We start from the raw sequence: 23301 nt of genomic DNA, 5'->3' as shown, positions 1-23301 counted from the left end.
TCTTTGCAACATCGTCAAACAAGAAACTTCCTCTGTATGCCTCCAGAAATGGGCTTGGAGCCTCCTCTCTGGGAGATGCTCTCGAGATTCCTTGGCACAACATGAGGGCCTACTCTTTTCCACCTCTGCCTCTGATTCATCGGATGATTTGCAAGCTGAGGAACAGTGTGAATTCTCTTCTGCTCATAGCTCCGTGGTGGCCGGCCAGGTTCTGGTTTTCAGAGCTTCAACACCTGTCGGTGTGTGCACCGATCAGGCTTCCGTTGGTTCCCAATCTGCTTCACCAGAGGGATCAGCAGCTGTGGCACCCCTTCCCACAATCGTTCAGCTTGGCGGCATGTGCCGGAGTTCAGATCGTTAGAACATCTCAATCTGTCTGCTGACAACGTGCGCATTATCCAGGAAGCCCTCGACGAGGTCTCAGTACAGAAGTAAATGGCTTTGGTTCTGTCACTGGTGCTTAGCCAAACAGCTGGACCCCAGGATGGCTATGATTGGCACGGTGCTGTCCTTCGTCTCTCACCTAGCAGAGTCGGGCATTCATGTCCTGGAATGCAGGACTTATCTTTCGGCTGTGGCCGCCTATCTATCCACAGACCAATGCTCTTTTTCACTGTCAAATCAAGTGGTTAAGAGGCACTTCGCGGGTCTAATGCGTCTTTACCCTCCTGTTCGCAATCTGCATCCCACGTGGGATCTGAACGTGCCATAAGCCTTTCGAACCAATGGCGACGGTAGATCTTAAGCACCTTTCGTGGAAGGGGTCTTTCTTGGTCGCCGTTACTTCGGCAAGACGTGTGAATGAGATCCAAGCCTTGTCGGTGGAGCATCCCTTCTTGGTTTTCCACAAGGATAAGTTAGTCCTAAGGACAAATCCTTCTTTTCTACCAAAGGTGGTTTGATTTCTATCTAAATCAGTCAATCTCCCCGCCTGTCTTTTTTCCAAACCCGGCTTCGGAAACTGAAAGGGTTTTGCATTGCTTGGATGTTGGAAGAGCTCTTAAGTTCTATCTGGACGGTCATCTGAATTTAGGAGTTCTCAACTATTTGTGACCTTTGGTAATCCGCAAGATAAGCATGCCTCCAAAGCGACTAGCTGTCACGACCCGTGACCCAAACCCCCACTGGCATGGTCACATGCCAGATAGGGTTAAGACTCAAGGTTCACTTGGGGCCCCAAGGGCCTTGCACTATCCTCATGGACTCCCCTGGAGTCAGTCCTGGCGCCTTTGGCGCCAGGCTCATGTTCAGATTGGAACGCTGTCTTGAAGGGAATACTTTTTCATTGGAGGCCTGCAGCCAACATGGAGGCACCCACACAGCCTAGTTCCTAGAACCAGACTGTGCGGTGCAGTGTTTTGGATGTGGTAGCCCCGGACAACTTTACCTGGACTAATTTACTAATGGGCTATATAAACCACACCCAAGTTGCAGAACGTGCTTCGCGTTATTCTGCAGCCAGCGTGTCCAGAGACCAGAATCCAGTGATCCTTGAACAGCGGACCTGCAGAGGAGACAAAAGAACATCATTAGCAGTCTCTGCTTACCTGCAACTTTCCATCCGTCGATTATCCGTCTTCCTGCTGCTCGCGGGCTTCCATCCAGTCGGCAGCATCATCGGGACACCACGCACGCACCGGAACGAAGCACCTGGAGGGAAAGAGTAAGAAGGACAACGTTAAAACAGGTTACTCACGGCCTTTACGGCAGTAATCATGAGAACACCACCTGGCTGGGCATTTCTTGGCCGGCTCTGCTCCGGAAATCTTCATACGCCCAGAAAGACCATCGCGACCTGAAAAGTGATAAAGAATACAGGTTAGCAAAAGAAGACATTACCGCGCCACACTTCGCGCTTAACCTAACATCCATCATACGCTCCTGTGTCCATCATCCTGGTAGGAGCCCGATCCAAGCTGCGCATCCACCGACCCTCCGTGCACCTAATGGGGAATAAATAAGGAAAAGACATTAATCGCAAGAAAGGAAAGCAAGGACATTTTAAGACTGCTATAACCAGACTTATCTCCTTAAAGACACTTGAATGGGTTAGCACCGTGAAGTTAACTCGGTGGCTCAAACCCGCAGAAAACTACACGCCCCTGCACAGAAGGCAGGACGGAGAGCATGCCAGACGTCACAACAAGGTGAGGAGTGGGCCATCAGATCGAATCCAGGGGGGAAGAAACGAAATCTGTTCCTAAGTCCAGTCCTCCTGTGTTTTCAGGCCCGACCTCCATAGAAGGCACCATCCGGAATCGGGAAGGGTCCAGGGGGAATCCGGCGACCAGGGCATAAGGGCGTCCCCGTGGATACCAGGTGAGCGTAACACTATCTCCAGATGGATTGCTACCTGTATTACGGAGTCTTACACTGTTCAGGGTCTCCAGCCTCCCAAAGGGATTCATGCACATCTGGTACGGGGCAAGGCAGCTGCTGTTGACTTTCAAAAGTATGTCCCCTGGGAAACCATCGCTAAAGTGGCTACTTGGGCCTCCCCATCGGCTTTTTGTAAACATTACTGTTTGGACCTGTGTTCCAGATCTGATGCTCAGTTTGGCCAGGCTGTGATGAAAAACCTTTTTCAGTTGGGGGTTCCAATCCACCCGTAGTTCATGTGAGGAATGCTTGGGAATCTCCCATAAGTATGGAGGAAAGGGGACAGGACGTAGGAGTATAAGGTTACTCACAGTAGTGACCACCTTACTCATAGTCCATTGTCCCCTTTCCTCCATACACCCGCCGTCCTCTCTAATAAGGTTCCTCTATTATTGCTTAAAGGTCTCTGACCTGGCTATAGAAAAGGACTCATGTGTGATGCGCTGGGTGGAGCTAAGGAGGGCGGGGTTACAGCCGCATGCAGTACCCCACGTAAAGAGAGGAAGGTAATTTCCTTTCTTTTAAACATGTGATGCTTTTTCAAAGTGCTCCGGTCCCGTCCCACAGGATGGAGGAATGTCCCATAAGTATGGAGGAAAGAGGATTATGGACTAGGAGTAAGGTGGTCACTACGGTGAGTAACCTTATTTTCAGACCGACAACTCGACAAGCATGTTCTATGTCGGGAAGCAGGGAGGTATCAGATACCTCGCCCCGTCAGTCAGCATGTGGGAATGGGCTCTGGAGAACATCTATCTCACGGCTGTCCACCTGCTGGGGGAATCCATCATGGAGGCAGGCAGGCTCCGTAGATTGGGTGCGGACAACTAAGAGTGGCAGTTAAATGACCTAGTACTGCAGGAAATCTTCTACAAATGGACACCCCCCAGGTGGACCTCTTTGCCTCCTGGGACAACAGGAAGTGCCAACTGTTCACTTCCTGGAAGGGTCAGGGCTCAGGCTCCCTGGGCGATGCATTCCAGATTCAGTGGGACGGAATGACAGCATACGCCTTCCCGCTCACACCACTGATACACAGGGTAATATGCAAGATCAAGGAATCTCGCCACCTCAGCATCATCCTAATAGTACCATGGTGGCCGGCCAGGCCATGATTCTTGGAGCTGTTCAGCCTCGAAGAGGCTTCCAATTCGCCTCCCTATTGGCCCGGAACATCTTCTGGTGCAGCAGGGGGGCAGGGTCATCCACCACGCGCCACAGAAACTAGCCCTCACAGCGTGGTTCCTGAACATGTCACGCTAGGTCACCTCAGTTTTTCCCAGGCTTATCTAGAGATCATACGGGGCACCAGGAGCAAGTCTACCAGGACTCAATATAAGAGCAAATGAACCAGGTTCTGCCACTGGGCAGGTTCTAAGGATATCAACCCCCTTGCATGTACCTTAGACGATGTGCTCTCCTTCTCGGCGCACGTCGCCCACCCAGGCGTGCATGTGGACACTTTCCGCACGCACTTGGCAGCCATTGGGGCTTATAGAAACTCTGAGGAGATCTTTTCCTCTTCCAACCCGATTGTCAGGAAACATTTGACTGGACTTGCCAGACTCTACCCGCCCATCAAGAGGCCACACCCCGTGTGGAACCTCACCATAGTTCTGGGTGCCCGTTGCACAAACCATTTGAACCAATGGGGTCCGCTGACATCAGGCTGGTCACCATTAAGACAGCCTTGCTAGTGGGCCTCGGCTCGCAGAATTGGCAAAATCCAGGCGCTGTCGCCTCAGAGCCATATACTACTTTTCACAGGGCTAAAGTAGTCCTGTGGACACAACCAGCATTCTTGCCCAAGGTGCCTTCCGCATTCCATCGGAACAAAGAAATGGTGCTACCTACGTTTTTTGCAGAGCCCAAAGATGAGGCACAGAGTTCTGCACTGCCTTGATGTTAGGTGTGCCCTGAAATTCTACTTGGACAGGACCAAGGGCATCCGTAAATCAGATGACTTTTTGTCACCTTAGGCGGATCAAGACTGGGGTATCGGGCCTCTAAGGCCTCCATAGCCCATTGGATGGTCTCGGCCATCAAAGAAGCTTATGAGGGACAGCATAAGCCACTGCCAGCCAACATGCATGCCCATGCGATCAGAGCCACGGCAACGGCCATCGCTTTCCAGCGGCATGTCCCCTGGCAAGTCCTAAACTGGGGGTGGCCACATGGGCCAAGCCTTTGGCTTTCTGCAAGCACTACTGTTTGGATGCCGGTTCTAGATCAGATGCGGCTTCCGGACAGGCGGTTCTTAGAAACCTGTTTCCTTAAGAAGGGTCTCCTCGCCACCCTGGGGCTACACTCAGTTGTAATCGCCCATGCAGTATGGAGGAAAGGGGATGGGACGTAAGAGTAATTATAAGTTACTCACCATAGTGACTAACTTGCTATCCCCTTTCCTCCATACGTCCCACCAGCCTCCCCCCTAAGAAAGCTGGTGTCATTAGGCAATGTTCATCTATTGTCGACGGGGACTGAGGTGTGGCGCCAGAGGGCGGAGTCAGGGCAGCGCATTCTCCCAGGGCCAAACCCCTGCGCGCCTCTAAAGGGGAAGACGTTTTTTTTTCCTGGTGAAAAAGGTTCTGTCTCACGTCCCTTGGAAGGGACGCCCATGCAGTATGGAGGAAAGGGGACTAAGCGTGCGTTAGTCACTACGGTGAGTAACTTATAATTATTTGACTGCCAGTATGCCATAGTGGGGGAGGAACTTGATATTCTATGAGGGATGGTGCTAGGGAGCATACTATACATTTCATTAAGACTTGAGGTAGACAATATGTTAGGTTGTGAGGTAGCTTGCAGAACCGTAAACATGGTAAGGGGCGGCAATGTGACATTTTCTGAATCAGATAAAGTTTGTTTCATTATTTACAAATGCTCTGGGGTCACTCTTATATTTTTGTGCAGAATAGTGAGGTTCAAAAGCGTTTTATTATCCCATGTTAGTTTTACCCCCTCCCACCTTTTTTTATATGGGCCCGCAAATAAAAGATTCTCCCCATTATATTCCTAAAACAATCCTCACTATTAACACAATTGCAACAACATTAACACCACAATCATACCTATATGCTCTAGTAGCGCTTATCCTATTCCTACCGCAATCTAACTTATTTTTATTTAGTGGTGCGAGTTCCAACATGGTTACACCTATGAAAAAGGGAAAAAATGGTGCAAGCATTAATAAAGTTTTAGACAGGACTAGACCTAAGGGTGAGAATGGAGCGTGAGAGCACTTATGTACAATAATATTACATTTTAGCACTTCATGGTACTCTTTATATTTACATGGTTGCCTTCTCTTTCAGTAACCTTTTTTTAGGTACTGCAGCATGTCTCTCACTGTTGTCCAGTGTTTCTGGTGCTACATTGTCGTGTGCTTTTCTGACGTCTGAGAGGTGGATCCAGTACCTTAATCCCTTTACTTTGATAGCTAGGGGGGTACAATACAACACCTCCTAGGGTCCATGGAATCTTGGCGAGTTCCATTTTTGCACAAAACTCTGTACATATACCAGCTCTCCTGGGATTAGTGGTTGAGCAGGGCTGTCTGATGCTGTGGTTGTTGTAGCTGTCTCACTGTCTCTTATGAACGGAAGGGCAATTTGTTTGGCAATGCATCTTACTGCACGTGTGAGCTGTGTCAAGAATTCTTTAAATTCTTCTCCTAGTACAGTTGTTGTTTTGTGTGCATCAGATACTCTTCTTACTGGCGACAAGGGTGTTTGCATGCATCTGCCAGTTCCCATTTTATGGTGGGGACAGGTGGTAGTCTTTGCTTGGGTGATTGCAGAGCTGGAAAAGGGCCAAGGACAAGCAGTACACCCAATTCTTTGTAGAGAGTGACATAGTTTAAATTACCTACTTTTAAGGAGGCCGTTGAATTTTCTTGACAATTCCGTTTGCTTGTTGGTGATAAATCGAGCACATTTTGTGTTTTATGCCTAGCAATGCTGTCACTTCTTTGAACAGGTCGTTGACTAAGTGTTGAGTTGTCAGATCGTATGACATCACATATCCCCCAACAAGGGAACACCTCTCTGACATGGAACTTGGCAGCACACTTCGTGTCTGAATTTGCACAAGGTCCTTCTTCCACCCATCTCGAGAAGGGACAAACCATTACAATCTGGTATCTGGCTCCGTTACATCTCTCTCCCATGACTGCATAATCAATGTGCAGCTCACGGAAGGGGCCTTCAGGGTGGGGCAATGTTATTGTGTTCTGAGAGTCCATTCCTGAATTGAATACTTGACATGTGTGCTCAATCACCATCTTGTTAAGGTACTCTTGGAGATTTGGGATAAACCAATCTTCCTGGAGATTGGCTGCTATGTGCTGCTTTGAAGTGTGTGCCAGGAAGTGCAATTGTTCAAACGCCACATGCAGTAGTTCTACAGGCATAACAACTTTCCCTGTCATGCCCTCTCTCCACAAAACATCAGTGGGCGACTGTGTGCATCCTCTTTTGGCCCATAATGCCTGCTCTTCTGGTGGGGCTGTCTTTTGTAATTTGATTATCTGTACACTGGGTAGAGTTGTAACTGTCTTGTTTTTGCTCATCTTGTTTGCTCAATAATACGCATTCAGTACTCGTGTGTACGGGGAGTTAGGCTGCCTCTTTGGCTGCTGTATCTGCAGCTGAATTTCCCAAAGAGATTTCGTCATTATGTGTATGTGCCTGGCATTTCACTAGGGCACTACAGAGGGTTCTGCGAGGGCGTCAATCAATTTATTCAGTAACTGCATATTGCAATGGGGACCCATCAGCTCTTCTGAACCCCCTCCTTCATCTGGACAGACCAGCATGTACCGTAGTGGTCACATATGCTGAATCAGAATATATTACTGCACATCTTTTTGCTGCATTGAGTGCCTCAATCAATGCTACTAGCTGTGCTGCTTGGGTGCATGGGCAAGCGTTTCTTAACTAGTACCTCATATTCCCATCTTCCAGTCTCACTACTGCTGCACCCACATGTTTTTCACCTGTTTCTGGGTACATGGATAGTGATCCGTCTACGAAGAACACTACTCCTTCCTGTAGTGTGTGTTCTCTTGCTTTAGGACTGTCATCTCCCTTCCCCTCATAAGTAGTACAATCATACTCTTGCATGTCCTGCACGGTGCATTGCTCTGTGAGGAACGTGGTTGAATTTACTGATTTATAACGTACCACATAAGTATTTGGGCTCAAGAGTATGATCTCATAGGCTGACGTTCTCTGTGGTGAGAGTAGATTTTGATCTTACGAGCATGGCGAACGGGGAGTGTTCGACATACAGGATGAGCACCCCATGACAATTGTTGAGCTCTTTTCAATAGCAAAGATGGCAGCTGCAAGGGCCTGTTCGCAAGGGAAGTGACCCTCCCTCACTGAATCAAGTGTGCCACTGTAATATGCCAGAGGCTTGTGTCCCCAAGGGGTTTTGTGTTAACACAGCTGTCATTAGGGTCCCGTTTGAGTGTGTGAACAAATAAAACTCCTGCTAGTAATCGGCTATGGCTAGAACTGAGGCTGTGCTAATCAATTCTTTTACACCGTTGAATGCTGCCTGCATTTCAGCTGTCCACATTATGCGTCTTGTCTTTCTGTCTTTCTTTTAGACCTTGCAAGAGGGGCCTTGGGTAGGTGGCATAATCTAGTATATATGCCCTACAGTAATTGCAAATTCCGAGAAACGTCTTTCCTTTACAGTGTGGGGTCTGGCAGAGGCACGTACTGTGTCCGCCCTGTTGTGTATTATTCTTTTTGCCATCTTTTGAAATCATTTGGCCTAAGTACAGGACCTCATTCAGACAGTACTGCAGCTTTTTCCTGTCCACCTTGTACCCTTTTGGGCGAGTAACTGGGAAGGGATAATAGATCTGAGCAGAGATGAGCAGTGCTGGGCCTGCACAGCACTTTCCTGAAGTCTCTCTACAGTGGCTCTCCTTTAGGTGGGTTGGATTTATAAACCCCACCTGGCCGAGGAGCTGAGCAGAGGTGAGCAAGCTTGAAGCAGGAAGCTATGAAATTTTCGTAACCATGATGGACTCTACGCCACCTGATAGTGACGCCACTGAACGCAGCCAACTGCAAAGCGGCCGCCTGATAAAAGCAGAAAGGCACCCATCGTATACATCAACAGTTCCCAGAACTGGAAACTTCCACAGCTTCCACATTCACTCATGTAACAAGGTGAGCAATCTGTTAAAACACAGTGCACCCTGTGCACCAAGTGACTCCCCTCTCCCGCCTCCCCACCCCACATCGCGGTCCCTCCTGCGACATCCAACGACCAAACAGAAAAACAATCTCATGGCTGAATGGGATGCTGCTCCGCCTGTTGCTTGGCTCCTGGTGCTTGCGACCCCGCCAGCACACAAGCCGGCTGGGGTGGCCGTGTCAGTGTCCCCCATGTGCCTGTGGAGAGGGGGAGGGTGGAGAGGGAGCCGAAGAGCCTCCAGCCTTGTCCGCCAGGTGCAGTGTCTTTGGGGCTTTGCGGCCCAAGGATTGGGAGCCAGAGGAAAGGCTGAATAAAAGCAAACAAAAAAACAAACTTACGGTTGCAGGGGCCACTGCGCCGCCCATTGTCTGGTTCCCGGTGTTCACGACCATGTCCGCATGCGGGTCGGCCCCTGCGGATACAGCGGCTGCAACGACACCCTCAGTGGTGCGGGAGGAGAGGGGAAGGGGGATGAGGAGCTTCCAGCCCCGCCCGAGGAGCACAATGACTCCGGGGCTTCGAGGCCCAGGGAACGAGAGACCGAGAAGGGGCTGGCCCCGCCCCCAAGCAGGCCATCGATGACACCCGTTCCTGGCGGGGCTCCAACGGAGGGAGCAAGGGAGGGAGGAGCCAGTTGAGTTGACAGCAGCCTCAAACATCCCAAGAAAAGGGCGGATCACAGCCGTAGTGCAAGAAGTTACAAGCATCTCCCCCTGCACAGAGGACTTGCTCACGATATTAAACTCAATACAACCAGCGCACAGTGAACCAAAGTCACCGGACCCCCTCCCCCGACCCCCCCCCCCCCCCGACATCTTCAGAAAAAGCTTACCACCAATGAAGGAACTATTCGAACAAACTCCACTAAACCCACTGCTAATAAGCAAAGAGATCCACCCGGCGCTAGCAAGGACAGACCTGTCTAGCCCAAGAATTTGCATGAGCGGATCACACAATTCTCGTACAACTTCCGCCTGCGACAGTCTAACAAGTGGGGAAGACAAGGGACACGGCGAGCGCGGGGTTCCCCTCAGTGATCCCCAAAAGAGGAACAACACTAAACCTAAACCCAACCAGCTCACTACAAAGGAGGCTCAAGGCTCCGTACGACAAATTAGCCTACCCATAAAAGAAAATTACATCATACCAAACTCGGGGTCACCTGCTGCACTTGACGAGTATTAGGGTAAAAAGGCACCATCTACCTAATAAGTAGAGGCAACTCTCAGAGAGGAACCACTGGCCAGGAAATTTAAATCATTCAACAGTAAAGATGGACGCCCTCCCAAAATAAAGTTTGGCCAAACAAACAAACAACCAACATCACACTAGAAAAAAATGTCAACAAATTGAAAAAAGATCTGTCTACTCGAGCAATTGAAATATCGGACACAGAAATTCTGGAAGCTGTTGAACCAGACATGCTAGACGGGGACCTCTGCAAAACAGGACCCCCGGACCCAGCAAGAAAAATGAGAAAACTACATGAAAGTAAACCCAAATTCAACCCCAAATTTGACAAAGGGGCATTTTGGGAAACCCAATACCGGCGCAAAACAAGCCCCAAATGTGTCCTTAAATGCTACCACTACAATGGAGATTAAAAAAACTAATCAAACAGTTAAAATTAGTGGAGGGATTCAACTTGACTTTTACTCCAAAATCATTGACGAGCAGGAAAGAAGTAACTCCACCAAGAACCCAAACGGCTCCCCCAAGCTCCAATACTCAAACCGAACAACCCAAAATTCGGCCCATCAAGTTGCAACTAACGAGCCGGGAAAAAAAGAACGCAAAGTTGCCAGGTTAATCAATACCACAAAAATCAATGGGAAAAACAAACCAGCAAGAGAATAAGGAGAAAAAGACCGGAAACGACTTGTTACCCCCCCAAATCGCCAGCCACAAGCCCCGGTGTCACCTCACAGATCAAACATCCCGGAACTCACAACTGAAAAGCCAGATATTTTTGCCATAATGTCGGTGGTTACAATAGCCCTAGCTGCATTTGGCAAATTGAGTCATTAGTAGAGACATTAAAAGACGACATAACCATGACGGCTCTAATGAACTCAAAACTAACACATCTCGAAGGTTATGTAATGGCTACAGAAGCATGGAAAACTAACACAAGAGAGCAAGGCACAATGACAGACAACAACCTAAGGGGTGACTTAAAGATGGATTCGCATACATTCAAACTTCAGAATGTGAAAAGCGTGGTAACAATGGGAACTCAAACAGTAGAACCTGACAAAATTGAAACCAAGGATCAAACTGGAAAACCATCTGTATCCAGTCCACTGCGCCCGGAACCTGGCCAAGAAAAGTTGCCCTGGAAAAACCGGCCAGCTCCAAAAACAAGTTTCCGTACAACTCGAGAAACCCTCCACTACAATAAAGAAAGTGCAGTCACAGAAACTTCCAACAAAGAAAAACATCTTGACAATGTTCCCTGAAAAGGGCTAGAAAAAGCCTGGGCCAAGCACCATTAAGATGCCGCTATGCTTGTAGCCACCGTGACCTTCGGACCCAAAAAAAGGATCCACAACTGTCAGATGGGACACTGGTCTAGCACAGATTTTTGACCCGCGAAGATGTGTAAAAGGGAAACGTGCACTTTTGGTAGTGAACAAACCAACACCGAAGCTACTCGCCAAAGAAGCAGAGAAGGGGCAGGATGACACAGACGCTTTAAACAATTTGATGGAGATCAGCCAGTACACTATCGAAGATTAGGAGTCAAATACCACTGGTGCAAGACAAACGCAAAGTGTGTTTCACAGACGACACTCTACCTCAGCGCGAACCGAGAAGCAAACTGGCACTAATGGAGCCAGGCTCCCCCACTTTTCAAACACTGCAAGAGAAACGTGACAATCAATTGAGAGAAAATGAACGAACCAACAATAAAAGAATCCGTGAAACGAGGACAAGTATCAAAGACAGCCGAACACGAGGCGAGAGATCCGGCAGTCGGGCCAACACAAAGATGCACAAAGCACCTGTTAGAGCATGGTTAAGCTCCAAAAATGAAGTGCGGGTGACCATAACATACAGGAGTGTGGTAACAAAGTTCACCATAGCACTTGTGAAAGACAGCCCGACCGGTGGCCAGGAAAAGCCACACCTCGGTCGAAAGAGACAGCACTTCGAGACAGTGCTCTGCTTACACATAAAAGCAGAGCAACCAAGACCTTGAAATTGGAATGCATACTAAACAAGGAAGATGGGTTAATCCTGAACAGAAAAACGGTAATGGACTTTCTCAAATACACATCGGAATTGAAGTGTCTCAAAAGAGATGACGTAAAGATAATTGAATTCGCTAAAAGAGGATGTCTTGACAGTATCTACCTACATTTAACATCGCCAAGTGTCAAGCTTATGCTGATAAAAGCCGCTGGGAAACTACAACAAATTGGCTACGTCATTAGAGAAACATCAGTTAAGGAACGAGGAATCAAGCATGTCAGCAGATCGCCTAAAAGGAACAGGGCAACCCCTTTGCCACTCAAACAAAGCATAAGTCGATATAGATGCAGGGCGATCTCATCCTCAAGAGACAACAACCATAAATCTTGACTAAACACACATTTCATACATCGATATTCCAGTGTCGAGCAAGAAGTCACATCAAAAAAAGAGAAGACATGAACTCGAGAAAACACAGCAACGAGCGGTGCCAAGACAAAACGTGTAACCAGTGGAACCTCCAGACAAAGACCATTTCAAAGCAGACAAACACAACTTCAGGTCCACATACAAACTTGAAATTCACTAAGAGACACAAATATCGTAAGCAGAGGTACGTTCACCCGGGCAGAACCCATTTAAATGTGCTCTCGGATCAAGGTCTAAAGAAATGGGCATGGGTCTTGGGGGCTTTAACCCGTAATCATTGTAAATGGCAACGCGCTCAAAAACATATCTGACCCTTGGATCCTGGAACACCAGAGGGTTCTCCCACCTCACTAAATGAGATGTCAACTTGGGCGACTTTGACCTGTTGTGTTTGCAAGAAACTTGGCTGACCAACACCCCTAGTTTGGATGGTTACAACATCAGCCTTGCGCCAGCCCTAAAAGGTTTGAAAGGCAGACGGTGTCGGGCCTCATGATGGCAGTCCGCTCGGGCAGTCCTCTGCATAAAACGAAGGTCATAGCTTCAACCACCTTTTGTACAGGCGATCTTAATCTCCTGGAAGCACTGCAAACATCAAAATGTGCAAAGCGCCGCAGAAATGCTCCTGGCAATAAATGTCTATTGGAACCCACAAGTACTTGCAACAAAGTCTTTCCTCAACACTATTGAGTCGCCATTGAAGAAGCCATCACAACCTACAACAGAAGGCACATAATTATACGTGGTGATCTGAACGCAATCTGCCTTCAAACCAGAAAGGAAGAGGGCAAAAAAAAAACAATGGTCCAGAGACAGACAACCACCAGGCGCTACCTCGAGGCATGAAAGCGCGGGCTAGCCTGGGCTGAGTTAAGTCACTGGATCTGTACAACTTACATTTCCTGACAAACTAGACAAAAAAGACAGTTTCGTCTTGGGAAACAGATGTGTCTAGATGGAATATAGACCACATCTACATTTCAAAGGAACTCTTTTCCATCATAGCAAACTTTTAAGTGGTTGCAACGCTACATAGCAACCACAACATTCTAACGGCCACCTGGCCCACTTCAGAAATCAGCCAACAAGTAATGAGCATACCACTGGAGAGTTCCTCAAAAGGGTTCCGGCTAAAACTAACAAAGGAAGCAATCCGTTCTATAACGAGAACCTATGAATCCCAGAGAGATCTGAACGTACTAAATAAACTCCCGTTAGCCGCGGATTACCAGCCTCTCCTCGTTCCATACTTACAACCAAGGATGACTCAGATCTAACAATTTCAACAGCATCAGCATGATTACAACTCAGAAATAAGGGAAAGGAGAAGAATCATTAGACGGGCGATTAGACACGCTAAATCCTATCCCACCGAAAATCAATCAAGCAAAAGCAGCGAAAGCTAGCAACACCTATTGCAACTGGCTACGGTCTCATCGATACATACTGTACCAAGAAGACTCTGAAAGCCTGCTGAGAGCCCTCTCCAATAGAAGAGCAAGCAACTTTTGGCCTCTACTCAAAGCGACAGCTGCCTCCACAGAAAACAATTTACAAAACTGTGAGAGGGAAAAAGACTGGGAAAAGCACGTCAGAGCATTATTCCATCAAAAACTTGATACGGAAAGAACAGATCCCAATTTTCAACAGCCCACTTAGGACATAGAATACAGAACAGAAGCGATCGTGACCAAGCTGAAAAATTCAAGAGCCCCAGTACCAGACGGGGTCACCATCCTTCAATTAAAAGCCAACTGGGAGGAGTGGTCAGAGCTGATCAGCAAAATCATTGAGATGCACCATAGCAAAGGCAATACCAGCTTTGTGGAAAAGGGCCATCGTCCCTATATTAAAAAAAAGACAAACGGACCCAAAAAACTATCGACCAACAGCCCTGTTGGACGTGGTGGACAAGCTGTTCGGCTCTTTTCTACTCTACAAATTTTCAGCCTGGACCAGAATGGCAGACCGCATTGACCCTTTTCAGTCAGGGTTTGTAAGAAACATGGGCACTCAAGCAAACCGCATGCTGATCAGCATCTTGAAAGCAAAGGTTTCGGAGGGCCACCCAAGAATTTTCATCGCGTTCATCGATCTCATGCAAGCGTTTGACAAAGTAAATAAAGTAAAACTATGGACAAAACTAACATCATTGAACTGTCCTAGTTCAATCCTAGAACCTGTCAAACTCCTCTATACTGACACCTCCATGTGGGTGAGAATTAACGGCTGTGGTCAACTCTCTACCTCAATAAAACACCAGGAGTTACAGGGGTGTCCCCTGGAGCCAGCCCTGTAACGCCTACACGGCAGATATCGAAGAAATAGACATCACATCGTTCCCACCTACCATGGGGGAGGAAAAAGTCCCTCGATTGATCTATGCGGATGACATAATCTTACTGGCCACATGAAAACAGGTCTTCAGCGCCAGCTAGACAACCTGCTGCTTTACACCAAAAAAAATGACCTTGAAATTAACATCAACAAGACCAAGATTATGATCATGGAAAACCCCACCAGAAGGGCGGAGAAGCGGTTATGGCATCTGCAAGACGAGAAACTGGAAACCGTTAAAACCTTTAAATATCTTGGAGTGACAATAAACAGATACCTGGTCAAAACACTGTTACAAGAAGTGCTTTACTCCAAGATGGCCATACTTGTGGTGCAAACAATGGCCCTAGATAGAAAATTCGGCAGATTTTCCCTTCAACCAGCGTTAACCTTTTATAAAGCAAAGTTTATCCCTACAATGTCGTATGGAATGGAAGCAATCCTGCAAATCCTAGAGGTAATTTGGAATAAGTTGGAAGGCTTATACTGGCGGAAAACCCTGAAATTAACAAACTGCACGCTGATCGCTGCAATCAGGAAAGAACCCAGGCTAACATCGCTAAAAGGGATCATAGATAGAAATGGTCTGATGTTCTACGCGGCTATCAAAGAACCCCCTCCCCGAAGCTGCTGGTCATCAGAAATGAAATGGAACTTGGTAGGAACAGAATGCTAACGGACTGGGCCAAAAATAACTTGACTCTTCTGCAAGCCGTGGGTAATTCAAAAGAAGAGTTGGACTTCAACCCAGAAAAAGTGAAGGAAAAGCACAAAAACTGGGACTGGATCCAAACTTCTGATCGAGCTGCAACCTACAAAACAACCTCACACTTGCTTCCGAACCTGCAAAAAGTGGACAGTCCATCAAAATACCTGATCAAATTTCCTGACCGGACCCTGCGGGCCACCTTCTTAAAAGCATGGCTTAATGCCTTAAAAACAAACGAGATTCTGGCCATAAGGGAGCACTCTGCCTCCAACTCAGGCCGATACTGCAAGGAGAGCTCTCAGAAAGAAACACATCTGCTGTTAAGATGTCTGGGAACACGTAGCCCAAGAGAAGCTTACTTAAAACAACATCTGGAAGCAGCACAAATATGGGACGAAGAACACTGGTGGCATAGAATGATCAGTGAGGACGACGTCCCACTGGCAGTAGCCACGGCTAACATTTTGCAGTGTATTGGCCTGGAACAAGAAACAGGACATGAGGCCGAGAGATGACATGGATCAGAATACAAAGATAAACTGAGAACGGAGAATAAAAGACAAGAACCTTCAGGGGAAAAAGGGGGAAACAATTCATGTTTTGTAAAAATTGTGAACCAACAATTTAATTCAAATACAAAAATAAAAAAAATAGAATCCATTACATTTCTCACTCTGACTGCAGACCAAGAGATAGTCTACATACTGAATTATGGTGCTCGGTACTTCAACATTGCTGAGGTATTCGTGCAATATGCGGTTGAATATACTTGTGCTCTCACAGTACCCTTTGTGCAAACGCCAGTGTTAATACCTTTTTCCAACCAGTGTAAATGCTGTAAGATACTGTGAGCTTAGGTTGAGTGGCACTGAGAAAAAGGCGTTCATTAAATCGACCACAGTGATATGAGTGGCCTGTTTTGGAATGCTACCAAAATGGACGCAGGATTTGGAGTAAGAGGGAACTCCTTTTGAACAATATTAAGTGAGCAGAGGTCCTGGATAATACGCCACGACCCCCCTGTCGCTTTCTTGATGGGCTACACCGACATATTGCATGGGGACTTTGAGGGGACAATTATTCCTTGCTGAAGGAGCACGCCTAGTGTCTCCTGAATCCCTTCTTCTTCCGCTTCTCTTGACAGTGGATATTGCTTCCCTCTGGGTAGTATCGCTCATGGCTTCAGAGTAATCTTTACTGGGGTAACTTCTCTCAATAGACCCACATCATGGGGATTTGTGGTTCACAAATGAGGGTGCACTTGTATGTCCGTGTCATAAAAAGAAGTTGGTGCACTGACAGCCATGAGGGGCTTGGTACCTTCCTGTACTGTACCATCACTTCACATGGAATGCTAATTTCCAAAATAATGTCCCCGTCATTGTAGTCAATGAACAGCTCTTCATCACTTAGCTCACGTTATGATATATTTGGGTCAATGCACCACACTGTGTGCCATTCGCATCCATGGATGTCCATCTCTATTGCCACTATTCTTTTTGCAGACACTTGCACTCCTTCTAGATTTAAATACAATATTGTACCAGCAACCATTTCGAGGGCAGCTACAGGGCAGAACACAAAATCAGAGGGCACTCCCCATTCTTTTCTGGTGAGCTTGGGCACTGTTCTGCCAAGACCCTGATCCTGTACCCAAACATGTCAGAATTTACTGGTGACCCCTCACCTTCAATTAATTGGCCATTGTATGTATCAATAACGTTGCTCTAATGGCACACATGCTGGGAGTGGAGCAGACAATCCCTCGTACAGTAAATTATACTGTCATATTTAAATTGCAGAATAAATCTTGTCCCAGTAAATTGACAGGGGAGCTTTCATAGAGTAGGGGTGCCTGCACTGTTTTTCTGCCTATCTTGACAGTCAAATCTTCTGTATAAGGATCTGTGACTACAACCCCCGAGAACACTTGCGATTTGAGACTTTTGCCAGATAATAGATAATCGCCTTCACATATGCATGATTTCGCCACCACTGAGTCTACCATAAAGATGAACTGTTTGTTCCCTATCTCTGCCCCCACCAATGGTTCCTCTTCTGGATGCAAGGTAGTGGATAGGACTGGACACGCAAGTGCTCTCTTTGGGCTTTCCTAGTCGGGTGAGTGTCCCCCGGCCAAGAGAAAATATTTTCACTGAGCACACACGCCCCCTGATGGGGTGCCGGTGCACCGTTTGGGGTTGTGACGAAGGTATTGTTTGGCCATCTGGTTGGGGCGGTTTTGCTGTGATTGCATATTGTATCGTGGGTGGCAGTGTATTGTAACCAGTGGTGGGAGTGAGTTGCTGTTCATACTGTGGATTCTGCTTGTATGATCCTTGTGGCAGCCCGTGTGGGCTCCCATGATGGGGGTGTTCACACTGAGGTTGATTGTACTGATGGTTCCCTCCAGGGCTGCTGCGGCACTCCTGTGAAAAGTGACCCTACCTCCTGCATGACCACCGTTGCCCTGGGTTCCCTCCTCTCGGCCCTTGTCCCCCATAGCCTCCTCCCCTCTGTCCCAGGAACCTACCTCGTCTTCTTGCAGGTCATCCTTGCCACTGGTGTCCTGTGTATTGTTCTCATCCCCACTGTTCCTGCCCATTGTCTGTCCATTCTGCAGCCGTTCTAGCCTGCGTACACCCCCTCTTCTCCCAGCTGCCTGCTCTGAGGGTAGAGCTGCTGTTACTGCAGCAACCTTCACTAGCTCTGTCTGTACTAGTTTTGCTTCTTCGGCTAATCTCCTCGTGATTGTTTCTTTTTCCCCTTTTGTTGATCCTGCTACGGTGGTGTACTATAAATGCTTTGAATCTCGGGCCTGCCTTTGGCTTCTATCCCTGCTATCTTGTCAAGGGCCTTCTGTATTTCCTTTGGGAGACCTCGCTTAATGATGAAATAAAATAAGGAGGTAGACTGGTCCCACGTGGTGCCTGTCTCCACGCGCCACATCTCTTGGACCCAGAGAATGAACTGCGCAGCATCTTCCTCATCCCCCATAGTGCACTGCATTATGGAATGTAAGTCAGAGGGTTTGGGGAAGGTACTCCGCAGGGCATCCCACACTTGTGCCAGGACATTGTTAAATGATGCCCCATCATGTGTGTCGTTACTTATAGTCCCACTCGGGGAAACCTGCTTTCACCCACACTGAGTCTGCTTGATATACTACTGCTGCTTTCACCCACACTGAGTCTGCTTGATATCCTACTGCAGACACCAAAAGGCTCTTAATATCTCCTATAGCAAGGGGCACACTTGCAGTATTCTTGTCGAAAGCATAGATCCATTTTCTGGCGCCCGACATGAGTTGGGGGAGGGACTTTTGTGCCCAGGGTACATAGTGGGGTCGTCCTGCTCCTTTATGGATGAGGTGCATATGCAATTTTGATTTCACTCCCTCCCCCCCCCTTCATCCCTGTCCCTTTGTTTTTTGCCAGAGCCCTCCTCCCCATTCTGTTTCAGAGCCTCCGCTCCCATGTCCATTGCACCTGCTGTATCCCTCCTCCTCCTCCTCCTACTGCTGCTGCTTCTTCCGATCCATCAAAATCACTCCAATACTCTTCGTCCCTCACTGACGCCACTGTGTCGTACCCCAAACTATCCGTTTCCCTTTCCCATTCTACTCGTACTGTCCATCATGAAAAAGTCTGCGGACTTCCATTCATCTTCTGGTAGGGGAAGGGACCCTCTGGGAGGCTGAGGCCCTTCCCCTGACCCTTGTGTTGCTTCGCACACAGCTCGTAATAGATACAATTCTGTACGGGTGGATATTAATGCCACCTCAAGATCTTGGTTACATACTCCAGTGTGGGCAGGGGTAGTGGTCGATGGGTCGTAAGGTGGGGCTGTGCTGGGTGTATTTGGTGTACTTCCCATGGATACGTATGTCAGATCTGTATACCCCTCTGCTGGCCTTGTGAGTAATGGATACATTTTCTTGGGCTCCTGCTCCCCTGTCTCCACATCTCTCACGTCACCCCCACCATTGTCAGCATTTCTAGCCCTTTCTCCCTCTTAATTGTGGCAGGAGCTTCTTCAAACATTCTCCACAAGTCTAACACTTCCCTTCTGTTTTGGAGCTTCTTCCCTTAATATTTTGCTGTCAAGTATGTGGTCAGGTGTTCTAGTGTTCCCTTATCAAACAACCCATCCTCTGGCCACGCATGCAATAGTCCCTCCCACTTTGTTTCAGTTACCCATTGATTATGGTATTTCTTAATTCTCTCACTATACAGGGGGAAATGCTTACAAATATGGGACAGTGGGGTATCCATCACCATGGCCATGAGCCTTTTGCCTGTTGTGTATCGTTCCCCCCCAACACTGGTAAGGCACTTCCTTCCCCTGTTCATATACCTGGGCCCCCTTCTCAGATCAATCAGACACATTATATCATCTATCTCTTCTGTCAATATACAATACACAATTACGTACAATTAACTTGAAATGTTTTGGAAACCAACAAAAACGGAACAAAAAACATATAAACCCCCCCACGCCCTCCCCTTCTTTAGAGCAGTATTCACTTTCTCACTGATTGAGATCACGTCTGCCCCTCCTGGGCCTTCCTCCACATATAGAAAACACTGAAAATAATAAGTTAAAATAACAAGCTAAAACAATCACTACGTATTCCCAAGCCCTCTAATTATATGGTGCTCCTATTTTCATCTCCATATTAGTTCTCTGCACTGGTCGGGACAGTGCACAGCGGCGCCGCCTTCCACCCCCTTTCGAAGCTAGGTTCCCGTATCTCCTCTGTACTTTCTCTTTATTGCTCTACTAAAAACCGAATGGCCATAAAAAAAGAAAGCGCTTTACTTCAAATAACACAATTCATCCACCCGAACCCTTTCGGGTTCTCTTCAATCACCCAGCTCTATATTCCCCTATTCCCATCATTTGTTTGGCCTTGCAATTTATTCTCACATGTTCGTGTTCTTCCAAGAGCCTCAGTTTGCAGTCTATCCACAACGGCTGGGCCTCTCCCTGGGGCCGCACACGGCTCAGGCGAGCAGCGGGGTATTCACAAAGCCGGAACTCACAAGAACCTTTTTCTTCTGTGTATGCGTTTTTGGGCACTGGTCAGCTGTAGGTGGGGCGGCCTTGGCCGAGAAGCCCTGGATCGCGCTGCAGGTACGGGGGACTCGAGGAAATCATGTCGAGGTCACCAAATGAAGGTGGGCACCCAAACACGCGTCCTTTACAAAATACAAAAATAAAGATAACACGCCCGTCAGGGAATGAGATCACAGGATAAGCTCAAGGATAACAAACTTTATTTAAATGACGTGCAAAGAACTCTGCTGCCCGAGTGTGCTCTGCCGAAAAATTACACGGGCAGCACATAAGTTACAATCACATCATAAGTGACGACATTCTGTACGGTAAAAAATCTGATGCAAATTGGTGGGCCTGTATGGCACAGCCTGCTCTATAGGGGATGCCAGGCTGTAATTGGCTGCATCTTCCCAGTCGATCTGGTGGCACGTGGGTCAGCTGGGCTCATCTCCGCAGTGAAGGTCAGGACAAATGTAACACAAGCCTAACTAAGCTAAACAGGAACTGATAATAAGAGAATAATGGTGAACATAATCCTTTCATGAAGGGGGTATTTGGTAAAAGGTGGGCTAATATATTGGCATTCCGTCCTCTACATTCAGGGCTTCATTGATACCGGAGTCCCACTCCACGGTGTCTCTACCTGGGGGTTTGATCTACTATTTATGTTCCCTGATGCCTCCTGATAAGAACAGACATGTGTTGGGATTGGGAAGGTTATACTGCTGCACGGGATAAAGTCGATGGTGGGTGTTCTGGAATGATCAATGCGAGGGGGGGCAGATGGGTATGACCATGAAGGAGAATGGAAGGTCGAGGACTGGTGGGGCCTGGCCTGGCGGGGTGGGGGTTGAGATGGCATGGGCAGTTTAGTGGAGATGGATGAGCACTGTTAGGCAGACCACTACACACAACTATGACTACCTTTGGTATAAGTCTGTGCTACACAGTTTTGGTAGCAGAGCTGAGCAGTCCGGCTTATCTCAAAAGGGGAATGTGAGCAGTAATGATACAGAGGTCTACAATTACAAGTGTTCAAACAAACTCTTACACTCATGGTTTCTTTGATAAATACTTAATTTATTTATCGGACGGTTATAAAACTTTCATAAGGAGGAGGCATTTATATAACGCACAAATATACTTCAATACTATTTCACAATACTCTTCAAGAGGGGTAAAAGGCAAAGGTTATTAGAACATGAAAGGTTACAATTATTCTTACGATGTAGATATTTTGAGCTGACCAGAAGAGTCCATTCAATTCAATAGGCTAGGCCAGAATCAATGAGCTTAAGTCTTGGATAGGACAAAGCGGTTCTGGTAGTTCAACGTAAAAGTCTCTGCACAAGTTCTTAGAAGTAGTTTGTCAAAAGAATCATCATGTTGGGTCACAAGCTAATTAGGCCTGCAAGTTGCAAAAGTTTCAAGCACTTTCACCGTGAGAGGTAAGTACTCGGTCTGATTTCACAGTACCTTACAATGAAGAAAAAGTTGCAGCTGATGACTTCTGTTACTGGTAGTTCCTGCAGATCTCGCTGTCCCTCCGTCGTTGGGGCAAGAAGGAGGATGTCGGGGTACTCCTGCACTGCACTGGCACTGGTCAAAAAGTGGGAACTGGCAAACTTCGATTCTGGTAGCTGTAAGTAAAGCACGCAAACTGGTGTCCCTCTCCCTGGTTATTCGGTTTCCTGCAGTACTCTGGGGAAAATATAACCAGCTCTGAAATTGGTATCCAGGTGACTTGCTGTCGAGTTGATTGGTCCCTCCAACTGAAAGGGAGAAGTCATCCTGGCAGGGCTTCTTTGTTGATGAACTTGGCGATTTGGACCTGCAGCAAGGCTTCACTGGGCAAACCAACGGTCCAGGAGTTGCAGCAGTTGGCGCTTCCAGCTCGTCTTCAGTTCTTTCGTTCCAGTGGTCTACTCTGCCTGCCAAGCCAAGGTCTTCAAGCCTGACGCCCACCAAAGACGATGGAACAAAGGGACCAAACTAGGTTTGGCGCGCAGAGACAAACTCTACAAGGACCTTTCCAAAAAGAAATGGCGAAAAAAGAAGACCGGACCTGTTTTTACAGAGGGGGCTCAGACGCCATCTTGAAAAACATGGCTCCCGCGGTTTAACGTTACCGGAGCTACGAATAGTTCGCAGTCTGGAAAGATCATGGTAGTTTGTTGTAAAACCACTGCAACCAGCCATTCTGAGAGGAAAGGGTAGCATTTGACTGCTACATGAGAATCTAGACACAAGGGATACTAAGTAACCCCTCAAGTACTCTATTGTAAGATAGGTTGTGCTGGGTCTAGGAATTTTAAAAGATTAGTAAAGTCAATTTCACTTTACTTACTCTGGGAAACAGTAGTTTATCCCAGAGAGGATATTTAAACCATGGGAAAGCCTGAAAGGCTTCCCAGTGCCACTGCACTGAGGGTGCTGTGTGACACAAATGAAAAGATGCCTATGGAGTTGTTTAAGAGTAAAACACACATAAAAATACACGAGTGGGAAAAAGGCTCACTCTCTCTGCAGGTAAAGAAATCAAGTCTTCAAAATCCAGCAAAGTTGCTGGGGGTCTCTAAGGTGAAGGGAATTAGCACATTTTTGAGAATTCTCTCCAACAGGCACTTGTGCTGGGGCCTGCTCTGGTCTCACGCTCTGCAGAGACCACATTCTGTGGAAGTGATACTAAACAATTGCAACAATAAATGGCTGGACTTCATGAGAACAAGGCTTGCATGAAGCTGGCAGGGGATAGCGATGTCTGGGGCTCTCTGTGCGAGTTGTGCTGGGGAAGGGAGAGCTGAGTTTAGAGGGATGATTTTTGGGCCTAGTAAAAAGATGGCGTCTGTTGTAATACAAAACGGTGTCCATTGTCGGGGCTGTGGGCTGCATTATCCTCCTCAGAGTGTCCAACCCAGCTAAGCTGCAGGAGAAGCCGCGGACGGAGGAGAAGGCTGAGCTGCCCAAGAAGGCCC

At 47.5% G+C, this 23301-nt stretch overlaps 1 protein-coding gene across 5 annotated transcripts in view; it reads left to right on the top strand.

Moving 5' to 3' along the window:
* TRIM33 (tripartite motif containing 33) overlaps positions 1-23301 on the top strand; it is a 1358766-nt gene that overhangs the window by 1178276 nt on the left and 157189 nt on the right. The window lies entirely within an intron of this gene.

This window comes from Ambystoma mexicanum, chromosome 13 (assembly GCF_040938575.1).
Source record: "Ambystoma mexicanum isolate Mex_15411 chromosome 13, UKY_AmexF1_1, whole genome shotgun sequence".
NCBI classification, from domain to species: Eukaryota; Metazoa; Chordata; class Amphibia; order Caudata; family Ambystomatidae; genus Ambystoma; species Ambystoma mexicanum.
Note: the sequence above shows the minus strand (reverse complement) of the source record. Positions and strands in the feature narration are given on the sequence as shown.